A 12,975-nucleotide genomic window follows, 5' to 3' on the forward strand; every position below is an offset into this window, starting at 1 on the left:
CAGGATTGTTCCAGATGGGTGTAAGCTTACACGGGACAAGTGAAGACTTTGTTATTTTAAGAAATTCCCAACAGGCTGTCAGAGAGGTGCTGATGTTAATGCTTTTGAAACATTTGTGATTTTTTACGTTTTGACTAATAAGTGGCAGGTCAGAGATTTCCAGATTATCACACAATGCTTGTTCTATATTTATCCATGGTTCATCTATTGGGCTAGGTTTAAACCATTTTGATATATACTGTAACCTATTGGCTAAGGAATAGTGCTGAAAATTAGGTAAATCTAATCCACCACTGTCCTTGGTCTTCTGTAGGGTTTTTAAACTAATACGTGGTGGTTTGTTTTTCCACAGAAATTTGGAGATGCATGAACCTAGTGACTTAAACCAAGTAGCAGATGGTTTTATGGGGATCATTGAGAACAAATAGTTAACTTTTGGTAGTATCATCATTTTAATGGTTGTAACTCTCCCCATAAGTGATATAGGTAAGGACTTCAAACGAGAGAGATCGTCCTCTACTGTCTTTAATAATTGCACATAATTTAGCTTTGTTAGCTCTGAGAGCCTGGAGGAAATGTTTATGCCTAAATATCTAATATTTCCTGACTGTAAAGTGATCGCAGGTATATTCTGGTCCCTATAGTTAATGGGCAGAACTGTGGTCTTAGACCAATTGATAGAGTAGTCAGAAAGTGCTGAGAATTTATTTATGAGTGTGATCGTGTGAGTGAGAGATGTCTGTGAGTTCTGAAGGAAAAGTAATACATCATCAGCATAAAGACTTATTTTATGCTCAATATTTTGGGGTTGGATGCCTTTAATATTTCTATCTTGTCTGATAGCAGCTGCTAAAGGTTCGATGAAAATAGCAAAAAGTGAGGGCGAAACCCTGTCTTGTACCTCTCTGCAGACTGAAGCTTGGAGAAGTTTGATCATTTGTCCTGACACTTGCACTTGGGGAGTCAGTTATTTTCTTTTGAGGAGATAAGAGGCTTTAATAATAATATCTTGCAAGAGAGAACAACACAGTACAGAATACAGAGTTGCTCTGACCACTGAAGCAAAAACACACAGTTATATTGCCCGCTCATCACGTCATCTGTTTTTGGGTATAGTTGATTGTTCTTCTAACTTTCCTCCCCAACCATTAGTTGAGGTTACCCAGACACACTCGTAAATACCAGCCTAACCCTGTCCCCCCTAAAGTGCAGCTATCTCATAATAACAATCCCACCATTGTAAAGAGGAATTTAAGAAAACAGGGCAGGGTGGTACCTTGCAGCTCAGTCATTTGCAGGTTATAAACAGTAACACTCAATACAATGCATATAAGAATTATTTTCCATTACATTCCTCCCTTTTGATTATAATAATACCATTATATTAATCAACCCAAAAGAAACAAGGAAAATAATAACTTTATCTGTAAAACATCAGCCTGCATTTGCACACAACGTGAGTTTAAAATGCAGGCATCATAGTGATAAAGGGTCCAAAGATAAACAATCAAAACATGAACAATTAAATATGATTATCTTCATCCCTCTCTAAGTCAGCGTCACTAGAGGAAAAATTTTGAAAGCAAGAAAGTTATTTGAGTCATTTGGTCTTTTTCACACTGTTGTTTAGATGGACTACATAAAAGGATGTCATCCACATACTGCAAAAGAGCAGAGCCTGTGGTTGATTGAAGTTAATCCAGACTAGCTTTGAGGGCAGCATTGTAAATAGTGGGACTTTCACAGTACCCCTGTCATAACCGGGTAAAAGTCCAAGATCTCTGTTCAAACTAAAAAGCAAACCAAAATGGGCTATCAGGGTGCACTGGCGACAAGTCAACCACTGAGAAAAACTGTGCATCTGATGTAATTTGAGACAAAATAGTGTGTGGGTTGGGCACAGTAGGAGCATGTGGCTGAACTTTAGCATTCACCGCTTGGAGGTCCTGTACAAAACGCCATTCATCTGGCTGGCCAGCATCTTTAATCTTTTTAACAGGAAACAATGGAGTAAGCACAGGTGAATTTTCAAAAGGAACAATAACGCCTGTTTTCTGAAAAGATTGAAAAACAGGTTTAATCCCTTTAATTGCTTCAGGCTTAAAAGGGTATTGTTTTTTACATGGACAAAAGTCTGATTTAGGGGTGACAATTACTGGTTCACAGCCTTTTATCAACCCCACATCATATGTGCTCTTAGCCCAAAGATCATTGGATACTTCAGCCAACATGGGTATCGAAGACAAATCTGTTTCAGATAAAAAACATGCTTCAAAATGTGATTCTGTGGTAGGAATTAAGTCCACAGTTCTTTGACAATGCATTGTACTCAAAAATGTTTTTTTGTATGCTGACAATCGTTCAGAAAACATCAAATTTGGATCAGCAGGTGAAACAGTCCACTCCATTTCTTTCTGACATGTAGCAACAAACTCTCCCACACCTTGTCACTGCCAGTGTGTACGTTTGGCCAAGGAAATGTGAGGGCGAGTACCACAAACATTAAAAAAATCAAAGTGCTCTGGAGTCAATAAAGTAGGCGCACATATTTTTTTACTTCTTCTCATAGTCATTGTCAGGCCCCAAAGAAATGTGTGATGTGCAGTGCAAATCAGTAGGTTGCATGAAATCAGAAAGGGGTGAAACTAACGCTTTTGCTTCTTCCACTAGTTGTTGTGAAAAAGGAGAGCTGGGAAGTTTCCACTCATAAGCATATGTAAGTGCCGATGAATCAAACTGCACTGCTGTGAAAACTTTGTCAGGCTGTAACATAACCTTAACACCCTCTGGTGTAGAAGTTAAAATAATGCCTAATTTACACATGAGATCACAGCCCATCAGGTTAATGGGACACAACTCTGATAACAAAAATGAGTGTTTGAAGGAGAGCTCATCGGGAGTGACAACACGCAATGGGCATTGTCATTTTCTCCTTCACAACCTGGCCTGATGCAGACATACAGTAAACGTGGTTTCCACTTAACTTTGGAGGACAATCAAACTCCCCTGACGTCACTACTGATGAACATAATTTCCTATATTCTGAGAGAAATATCTTTGCTCTAGGACGGAAATAGCATGCAAAACTTTACTACGTGAATCACAGTCGGCAAGCGTTGCTTCACTACACAGAGCAGGAAAAATGTGTGAGTGTGTTTGTGCTATCACCCATTAGTGGAGGCTCCGCTGCCGCGTGACGTCCAGAACCTGCCTCCCACCCTCAGTCAGCCTTTTGCCCAATTTCATCACTTTTTAGCTGTGGACAGTCCTTCTTCCAGTGTCCAGTCTGGCCACAGTAAAAACAAATATTCGGATCATAGCTCTGGCGTGGCCCATTTCGACCTCCTCTCCCACACGTCCACGTCTTCGACTTCGGCCTCGTCCTCTGTTTACACCAACTGCGTAATACATGGTCATGGATGCCAAATGCAGCTCCTTTTCACACTTGTCCCTTTTGGTTGTCTTACACGTCTCAACTTGGTTCTGAGCATGGCGAGTATATCGGCGAACGTCAGCCAAACGAGGACCCTCACACCATCCCACGTAAATGTTCTTTACTTCAGTGGCGACATCTATATAATATTGTCTGGGTCCCGTTAAAACATGTATTTTTCTTGTTTGCTTTAAAACAAGTATTCCCCATTTTCTATCCCTTCAGTAGCCAACCAGTTTGTATGGAGTACACTGGAGCAACTTGACTGATCAGTAAAACACTGCTTTTGTTGTCACCGCAAGGCTTCCCCCGTCGGTTGTTTCACTGAGACACTACTGAGTAACTACAACTCAACACAGTTTATACACATAACATTCATATACATACTAACAAACAAACAAACAATAATTTATCGCTATTTTCTCATCTCTGTTTGAACGTACACCCAGGTAAATATTCCTGTAGTCTTCTCATACCGACTATGGACCCATTCATTGTTTAACTTCACTGTTTTGCAAATCCTAATTGAATATTACACATTGACATTGAACTTTACTGGATAAGCAGGTCTTCATTGCATTCAGCAGCCTATATGTGAGCATCTATGTGTAAGCTGTTCTTCTTTGCATTTATCAGCAGCAAGCAATTCTTCACTGCACATGCATATGTAAATAGTAAAACAATTCCAATGTGTTAGCGAAACCTTCTATATCACAGTGGTTTCTAAGATCTATTTTAAGTTCTTTGCCATCAGTGAGATGACATAGTTTACAAAGTGTGTCAAATTATCACTGAAGATCTTTTCAGGAATTTCAAATCTAGAAATGAGTTATTTTACGCGTGATTTTGCTACTGAGAGTGCATCTGCTTGTGCACATGGAAATATTTCAGACCATTTGGTAAAAACCTCTGTTGTCACTGAGCAGAATCGTTTCCCTTAACATTAATTTAGTTCAATGAAATCTACACAATAATGAAATAATGAAATACAAACAAATATGTTGAAAAAGATACACTGGCTTAGGGAATTATCTTCGTTTTGGTCTTAGATTGCCCTGTGGAATGTATTTTGCACATATTTGACCTGCTAGACAAAACTTTATTCATTTATTTATTCTAAAAAAAAAAATTCAATAATTAGTAAAACCATATGCTGTAAAAACCTTGTTCATTATTGCTTCCATCCCTCCTGTTGAGACATGACATGGTCCGTGGCTCAATACTGCAGCATATTTAAACAAATTCTTTGGCAGTATGGTTTTCCTTCCGGTCATTCATACGAGTCTATTGTAGATGGCAATTGAATAACATCTAATAATGCTAAAATATTTGTAGTTTATACATTTAGCTGTGGATGTCAACATACCTGTTTTTCCAATGCTGTGTTAACACATGTACAGTTGAGAAGGCATACTGACTGTCAGTGTAAACGTTAACAACCTTTTTGTTATTTAATTTACAAGCTTCAGTTAAAGCTACCAATTCGACTGCTTGAACAGAGTAATTTTTTGGTAGTGGTTGTTTTAAGAAAACTTCAGTTTCTGTTACTACTGCAAATCCTGTAGCATTTGTGCCATCAGGGTTTTTTGCTTGACCTGTTGAATAAATATAGTTATTTCTGCATTTTCATAACGTATATCAGTTAAGTCTGGCCTGGGTAAAACACTGATGGTTATTTCTGACATGCAATCATGAGGCTTTCCATCTGTGGGGTAGGTAGCAGTGTGGATGGATTAAGTGTAGCACATCTCTCGACAACAAGGTGTGGCTGTGAAAGAAGAACTGTTATGTAGGAGAGATGTCTGGTAAAGATATTTTGTTAAGTAACCATATCACAGCCACTGCATGAGGTACCTTAAGTGTTAATGGGTGAAATAACACCATTATTGTTGATGCCTGCACTGCCAATGGCTTCTGGCCATTGATTCAAAAGTACGATCTCGTCCCTTTTTCCCCCTTTCAGTGGACACTGGCCCCTAATTACCGCAATTCAGCAGGGGGTCTTTCATTAGGAGTACTGGACTCCCCCGTGCACGGTTTCAGCTCCGACCCTGGAAAGCGGAAAAAACGTTGAGATCTGGTTTGAGGACCCAATTGTTGAGAAAGGTCTCTCAATGAGACTCAGAGTTGCTGGAGTCAGTTAATGCAAATGTTTAATCTTGCAGCAAGTTCAAGAATGTGTGTGTGTGTGTGGGTGTATGTGTGCGAACGTGTGTGAGTTTGTGTGTGTGAGAGTTTAAAGAACCTGTTATCCACAGGCAGGTCTTAACTAGTATGGCACAGGTCCAGCCTGTCTCATCTTTTTTGGAAGGTCCAGTGCTCGGCCGTAACCCTTCTGTCTGTTTGGACTCTCACATACATTCGGTTAATCATAGAAAAACGAGAACAAAACTTTTTAGCCCCTTAAATTCATAAAACAGACATGGTGCAGTTATTTCCATTCTAGAAAATAAGAGTAATCACCACCATTCCTATAAATTCTGGATATTCTAACAATCTGAATCTTTTTTAAATGTTCGATGAAGCCCTTTGCTGTTCTGTTTAGAGACTCAGCTGATCATAAACCAAGTTTTGCTCTTGAACCAAGCTTCTAAACTCTTCACCTTTTTCATTTCTCAGTTAGTATTCACTTTAAAACTGATTAAAAGAAAAATTAAATGAATGCCTATCAACAAATGTGGGATCTAAACTCTAGTGCTTTCTCTAAAATAATTTCCTTTCTCAATTCAGAAATGTGTGTGTGTAAGTCACAACACCCGTGACACCAAAACGGCTTTCTTTTCTCTCTTTTCTCTACACTCTGCACTGTGAGCACACACACCAAATCAGAAAGGCTTTTTTCTCTCTTTTCTACATTATGGACTGTGGGGACAGTCCATAATGTGTGCCAGGGCGTTGTCTCACGTATTAGATTATGCTTAAGATACGAATGGGTTTATCAGTCACATCAGAATCCATACATACTGATCCTCCCGTAATAAAATGGTCGGATCTTATCAAACACACTTTGTTTCTTGTGACAAGTCAGCGAAACAGCGTATACACGTCAAGACACTGAATCAAGTTTGCCACAAGAACTCATAAGTTTGGCAGTATTGCTCTGCCGTCAGCAATCATACACCCATTTTATTTTCATGAGACATGTGCAGGCACCTGTTCATCTACTGTTCTATCACTATGAATTAGTTTATCTATTATCAATAAGGATACTTCTACAACTACTATCAAAGTATGTCCGGACTTCTTATGTTGTCAGTTGCTATATATGAATAAGTGGGTTGCTACTGAAAAGCATTAAGCATGTCACACAGCCCAAACATATAACATTTCAGGACACACCACACAGTTAACAACCACAGTGAAGCGTGTCAAAGCCCAAACATGTAACATTCAACAGGACACTTACACAACACATTCAAATCAAACAGTCAGACAACATACAAGAACATATACCCCAGCCGGCATTGCTCCCTGCCTATTTTCCTACAACTCACTATGTGTGCGCACACCTTTATTCACAAACTCTTCAACTTATACTCTTTTACCGAAGCTGCTACAGCTTGATTGGCCAAATACCCTTAGATCCTATTTCGGTGAATTTGACATCTGCCTTGTATGTAAAAGATTAGCGGTTTAGCAGTTTTAATTTAGTTTGAGTGAAGGAATTCATTTTATAGCAAAATCCGAAATCGTGAAGAACTCATGAAAGTAAGCTTATTCTCGGATTCCTGAAACTTTAGATTTGCTCTTTCTTTTACTGCAAAGTACAACGTTGAGCAGCACTAATGAGTTGTTTCTATTTTTGGCAGGCTTTACCTTTGCGGATGAAGCCCTTTCTGTCTGTGCAAAAGAAATCTTGTTACTGTGCAGAGTGACTTCTCTGAGTAGAGTCGCCTTACTTGTTGCGACTTTGCCGATGTTCGAAGCTGGAGTGCAAAGTTGTTGCTTGAATGGTGCTCGCTGGAGCGTGTGGTAGTGTAAAGTTATACCATTTAAAAGGGCTGAAGAGTGCTCAGTGCAGCGGGTGGGCGGAGGTGCAAAGTGACACTATGGCCATAAAAAGAACACCGCTACAAGTGCGCATTGTGCCAGGAAGGGCCCTCGGACGTGAACCAGTGGACAGTTATCGCTTCTCGGCCTTTTGGCTAAGATCAAGTGTAGTAGCTGTTCTTATCAGTTTAATGTCTGATATGTCCTCTATGCGAGGACTACATATTAAATGGATTTTTATCAATAGGAGTTGAAAAAGGAGCTTGCTCCGTTCACTCCAAGCATCAACCCGGTACTGCAGTGCCGCTGGGAACGGTGCGCTCTCCTCTGCTCTTGTGAAAAAGCAAACAGCGGTGCAGGATGGAAGTTTCTTTTAATCTGCTGAGAAAAGAGAGTGAATGCGAAGCAGACTTTAACACGGCTCTGGGAGCGAGCCGAGTGCGGGCTAACCAGGACAATTGCTTGAAAGAAACGCGACACCGAATGAGCAGTCAGAACAAAGCCTCAATACGGTGTTCCCGTGTTGTTTGTGGCTGCCTTGTCTTTTGCACAGAGTAAAAGACAAGGCAGCCATCGAATAGGGCCCGATTGTTCCTACTTGGTCAGCCGAGGAGCAAGGGGGGGAGCAAGCGTCTCAACCAAGCAAAGCTCACCATGGGGAAGGTGGCTATGCCAACTAGCCTGATGCCCTGCTCCCGCAGTGATGGATAATCGTACACTGGTTTCTCTTCATAATGTACAAGTCTTTCGCCTTTTACTAAAGACTTCCGTGGAGAGCAGCACTAATGAATTGTTTCTATTTTTGGCAGGCTTTACCTTTGCGGGTGAAGCCCTTTCTGTCTGTGCAAAAGAAATCTTGTTACTGTGCAGAGTGACTTCTCTGAGTAGAGTCGCCTTACTTGTTGCGACTGTGCCGATGTTGCTTGAATGGTGCTCGCTGGAGCGTGCGGTAGTGTAAAGTTATACCATTTAAAAGGGTTGAAGAGTGCTCAGTGCAGCGGGTGGGCGGAGGTGCAAAGTGACACTATGGCCATAAAACGAACACCGCTACAAGTGCGCATTGTGCCAGGAAGGGCCCTCGGATGTGAACCAGTGGACAGATATCGCTTCTCGGCCTTTTGGCTAAGATCAAGTGTAGTATCTGTACTTATCAGTTTAATATGTGATATGTCTATGCAAGGACTACATATTAAATGGATTTTTATCAATAGGATTTGAAAAAGGAACGGTGCGCTCTCCTCTGCTCTTGTGAAAAAGCAAACAGCGGTGCAGGATGGAAGTTTCTTTTAATCTGCTGAGAAAAGAGAGTGAATGCGAAGCAGACTTTAACACGGCTCTGGGAGCGAGCCGAGTGCGGGCTAACCAGGAGAATTGCTTGAAAGAAACGCGACACCGAATGAGCGGTCAGAACAAAATCTCAATACGGTGTTCCTGTGGTGTTTTTATAAAATGCGGTGTAAAAAAAGGTGTGAATGCCCCATAGAAAACTAAAAGGTGGAGCGGAAGTGTTCGGCTGCAAGAAGGTGTGAATGTCCGACTATATTTGGTGAAAAGCAGGTGAAGCAAGGTCTGAATGCCTTAACCTTTTCTTACCCGCTTTTTACCAACTATGGTCGGACATTCGCAGCATCTTACAGCCGAACACCACCTCTCTAGCTTTTGATGATGTATGGTTGGGCATTCGCACCTTTTCTTACCCATTTTTGAGGAATTATGGGTGGACATTCACACCTTCTTGCAGCTGAACACCTCTTCTCCCACTTATGATCATGTGCGGTTGGATATTCGAAAAATGTTTGCTTTTTCACAAGAGCAGAGGAGAGCGCACCGTTCCCAGCGGCACTGCAGTACCGGGTCGATGCTTTGAGTGAACGGAGCAAGCTCCTTTTTCAACTCCTATTGATAAAAATCCATTTAATATGTAGTCCTTGCATAGACATATCACATATTAAACTGATAAGTACAGATACTACACTTGATCTTAACCAAAAGGCCGAGAAGCGATATCTGTCCACTGGTTCACGTCCGAGGGCCCTTCCTGGCACAATGCGCACTTGTAGCGGTGTTCGTTTTATGGCCATAGTGTCACTTTGCACCTCCGCCCACCCGCTGCACTGAGCACTCTTCAACCCTTTTAAATGGTATAACTTTACACTACCGCACGCTCCAGCGAGCACCATTCAAGCAACATCGGCACAGTCGCAACAAGTAAGGCGACTCTACTCAGAGAAGTCACTCTGCACAGTAACAAGATTTCTTTTGCACAGATAGAAAGGGCTTCACCCGCAAAGGTAAAGCCTGCCAAAAATAGAAACAATTCATTAGTGCTGCTCTCCACGGAAGTCTTTAGTAAAAGGCGAAAGACTTGTACATTATGAAGAGAAACCAGTGTACGATTATCCATCACTGCGGGAGCAGGGCATCAGGCTAGTTGGCATAGCCACCTTCCCCATGGTGAGCTTTGCTTGGTTGAGACGCTTGCTCCCCCCCTTGCTCCTCGGCTGACCAAGTAGGAACAATCGGGCCCTATTCGATGGCTGCCTTGTCTTTTACTCTGTGCAAAAGACAAGGCAGCCACAAACAACACGGGAACACCGTATTGAGGCTTTGTTCTGACTGCTCATTCGGTGTCGCGTTTCTTTCAAGCAATTGTCCCGGTTAGCCCGCACTCGGCTCGCTCCCAGAGCCGTATTAAAGTCTGCTTCGCATTCACTCTCTTTTCTCAGCAGATTAAAAGAAAGTTTCATCTTAGGCTCCCTGAAACTTCCATCCTGCACCGCTGTTTGCTTTTTCAGAAGAGCAGAGGAGAGCGCACCGTTCCCAGCGGCACTGCAGTACCGGGTCGATGCTTGGAGTGAACGGAGCAAGCTCCTTTTTCAACTCCTATTGATAAAAATCCATTTAATATGTAGTCCTCGCATAGAGGACATATCAGACATTAAACTGATAAGAACAGATACTACACTTGATCTTAGCCAAAAGGCCGAGAAGCGATAACTGTCCACTGGTTCACGTCCGAGGGCCCTTCCTGGCACAATGCGCACTTGTAGCGGTGTTCTTTTTATGGCCATAGTGTCACTTTGCACCTCCGCCCACCCGCTGCACTGAGCACTCTTCAGCCCTTTTAAATGGTATAACTTTACACTACCACACGCTCCAGCGAGCACCATTCAAGCAACAACTTTGCACTCCAGCTTCGAACATCGGCAAAGTCGCAACAAGTAAGGCGACTCTACTCAGAGAAGTCACTCTGCACAGTAACAAGATTTCTTTTGCACAGACAGAAAGGGCTTCATCCGCAAAGGTAAAGCCTGCCAAAAATAGAAACAACTCATTAGTGCTGCTCAACGTTGTACTTTGCAGTAAAAGAAAGAGCAAATCTAAAGTTTCAGGAATCCGAGAATAAGCTTACTTTCATGAGTTCTTCACGATTTCGGATTTTGCTATAAAATGAATTCCTTCACTCAAACTAAATTAAAACTGCTAAACCGCTAATCTTTTACATACAAGGCAGATGTCAAATTCACCGAAATAGGATCTAAGGGTATTTGGCCAATCAAGCTGTAGCAGCTTCGGTAAAAGAGTATAAGTTGAAGAGTTTGTGAATAAAGGTGTGCGCACACATAGTGAGTTGTAGGAAAATAGGCAGGGAGCAATGCCGGCTGGGGTATATGTTCTTGTATGTTGTCTGACTGTTTGATTTGAATGTGTTGTGTAAGTGTCCTGTTGAATGTTACATGTTTGGGCTTTGACACGCTTCACTGTGGTTGTTAACTGTGTGGTGTGTCCTGAAATGTTATATGTTTGGGCTGTGTGACATGCTTAATGCTTTTCAGTAGCAACCCACTTATTCATATATAGCAACTGACAACATAAGAAGTCCGGACATACTTTGATAGTAGTTGTAGAAGTATCCTTATTGATAATAGATAAACTAATTCATAGTGATAGAACAGTAGATGAACAGGTGCCTGCACATGTCTCATGAAAATAAAATGGGTGTATGATTGCTGACGGCAGAGCAATACTGCCAAACTTATGAGTTCTTGTGGCAAACTTGATTCAGTGTCTTGACGTGTATACGCTGTTTCGCTGACTTGTCACAAGAAACAAAGTGTGTTTGATAAGATCCGACCATTTTATTACGGGAGGATCAGTATGTATGGATTCTGATGTGACTGATAAACCCATTCGTATCTTAAGCATAATCTAATACGTGAGACAACGCCCTGGCACACATTATGGACTGTCCCCACAGTCCATAATGTAGAAAAGAGAGAAAAAAGCCTTTCTGATTTGGTGTGTGTGCTCACAGTGCAGAGTGTAGAGAAAAGAGAGAAAAGAAAGCCGTTTTGGTGTCACGGGTGTTGTGACTTACACACACACATTTCTGAATTGAGAAAGGAAATTATTTTAGAGAAAGCACTAGAGTTTAGATCCCACATTTGTTGATAGGCATTCATTTAATTTTTCTTTTAATCAGTTTTAAAGTGAATACTAACTGAGAAATGAAAAAGGTGAAGAGTTTAGAAGCTTGGTTCAAGAGCAAAACTTGGTTTATGATCAGCTGAGTCTCTAAACAGAACAGCAAAGGGCTTCATCGAACATTTAAAAAAGATTCAGATTGTTAGAATATCCAGAATTTATAGGAATGGTGGTGATTACTCTTATTTTCTAGAATGGAAATAACTGCACCATGTCTGTTTTATGAATTTAAGGGGCTAAAAAGTTTTGTTCTCGTTTTTCTATGATTAACCGAATGTATGTGAGAGTCCAAACAGACAGAAGGGTTACGGCCGAGCACTGGACCTTCCAAAAAAGATGAGACAGGCTGGACCTGTGCCATACTAGTTAAGACCTGCCTGTGGATAACAGGTTCTTTAAACTCTCACACACACAAACTCACACACGTTCGCACACATACACCCACACACACACACACATTCTTGAACTTGCTGCAAGATTAAACAATTGCATTAACTGACTCCAGCAACTCTGAGTCTCATTGAGAGACTTTTCTCAACAATTGGGTCCTCAAACCAGATCTCAACGTTTTTTCCGCTTTCCAGGGTCGGAGCTGAAACCGTGCACGGGGGAGTCCAGTACTTCTAATGAAAGACCCCCTGCTGAATTGCGGTAATTAGGGGCCAGTGTCCACTGAAAGGGGGAAAAAGGGACGAGATCGTACTTTTGAATCAATGGCCAGAAGCCATTGGCAGTGCAGGCATCAACAATAATGGTGTTATTTCACCCATTAACACTTAAGGTACCTCATGCAGTGGCTGTGATATGGTTACTTAACAAAATATCTTTACCAGACATCTCTCCTACATAACAGTTCTTCTTTCACAGCCACACCTTGTTGTCGAGAGATGTGCTACACTTAATCCATCCACACTGCTACCTACCCCACAGATGGAAAGCCTCATGATTGCATGTCAGAAATAACCATCAGTGTTTTACCCAGGCCAGACTTAACTGATATACGTTATGAAAATGCAGAAATAACTATATTTATTCAACAGGTCAAGCAAAAAACCCTGATGGCACAA

General features: G+C 41.4%; 6 non-coding genes across 6 annotated transcripts; 3 read left to right on the forward strand and 3 right to left on the reverse strand.

Annotated features, from left to right (window-relative positions):
• Positions 1-7,558: 7,558 nt before the first annotated feature.
• On the forward strand, positions 7,559-7,749 carry LOC140275925 (U2 spliceosomal RNA). Its single transcript, XR_011908626.1, has one exon. It is a non-coding gene; the product is annotated as a U2 spliceosomal RNA (small nuclear RNA).
• Positions 7,750-8,136: 387 nt separating this feature from the next.
• On the forward strand, positions 8,137-8,250 carry LOC140275807 (U5 spliceosomal RNA). Its single transcript, XR_011908521.1, has one exon. It is a non-coding gene; the product is annotated as a U5 spliceosomal RNA (small nuclear RNA).
• Positions 8,251-8,525: 275 nt separating this feature from the next.
• LOC140276204 (U2 spliceosomal RNA) lies at positions 8,526-8,711 on the forward strand. Its single transcript, XR_011908873.1, has one exon. It is a non-coding gene; the product is annotated as a U2 spliceosomal RNA (small nuclear RNA).
• A 529-nt stretch (positions 8,712-9,240) lies between these two features.
• LOC140276098 (U2 spliceosomal RNA) lies at positions 9,241-9,428 on the reverse strand. Its single transcript, XR_011908783.1, has one exon. It is a non-coding gene; the product is annotated as a U2 spliceosomal RNA (small nuclear RNA).
• A 275-nt stretch (positions 9,429-9,703) lies between these two features.
• LOC140275808 (U5 spliceosomal RNA) lies at positions 9,704-9,817 on the reverse strand. The gene has a single exon (XR_011908522.1). It is a non-coding gene; the product is annotated as a U5 spliceosomal RNA (small nuclear RNA).
• A 410-nt stretch (positions 9,818-10,227) lies between these two features.
• On the reverse strand, positions 10,228-10,418 carry LOC140275965 (U2 spliceosomal RNA). The gene has a single exon (XR_011908662.1). It is a non-coding gene; the product is annotated as a U2 spliceosomal RNA (small nuclear RNA).
• Between the last annotated feature and the right edge of the window lie 2,557 nt (positions 10,419-12,975).

The sequence above is a fragment of the Leuresthes tenuis genome, unplaced genomic scaffold (genome assembly GCF_036924035.1).
Source record: "Leuresthes tenuis unplaced genomic scaffold, fLeuTen1.0.hap1 SCAF_18, whole genome shotgun sequence".
NCBI classification, from domain to species: domain Eukaryota; kingdom Metazoa; phylum Chordata; class Actinopteri; order Atheriniformes; family Atherinopsidae; genus Leuresthes; species Leuresthes tenuis.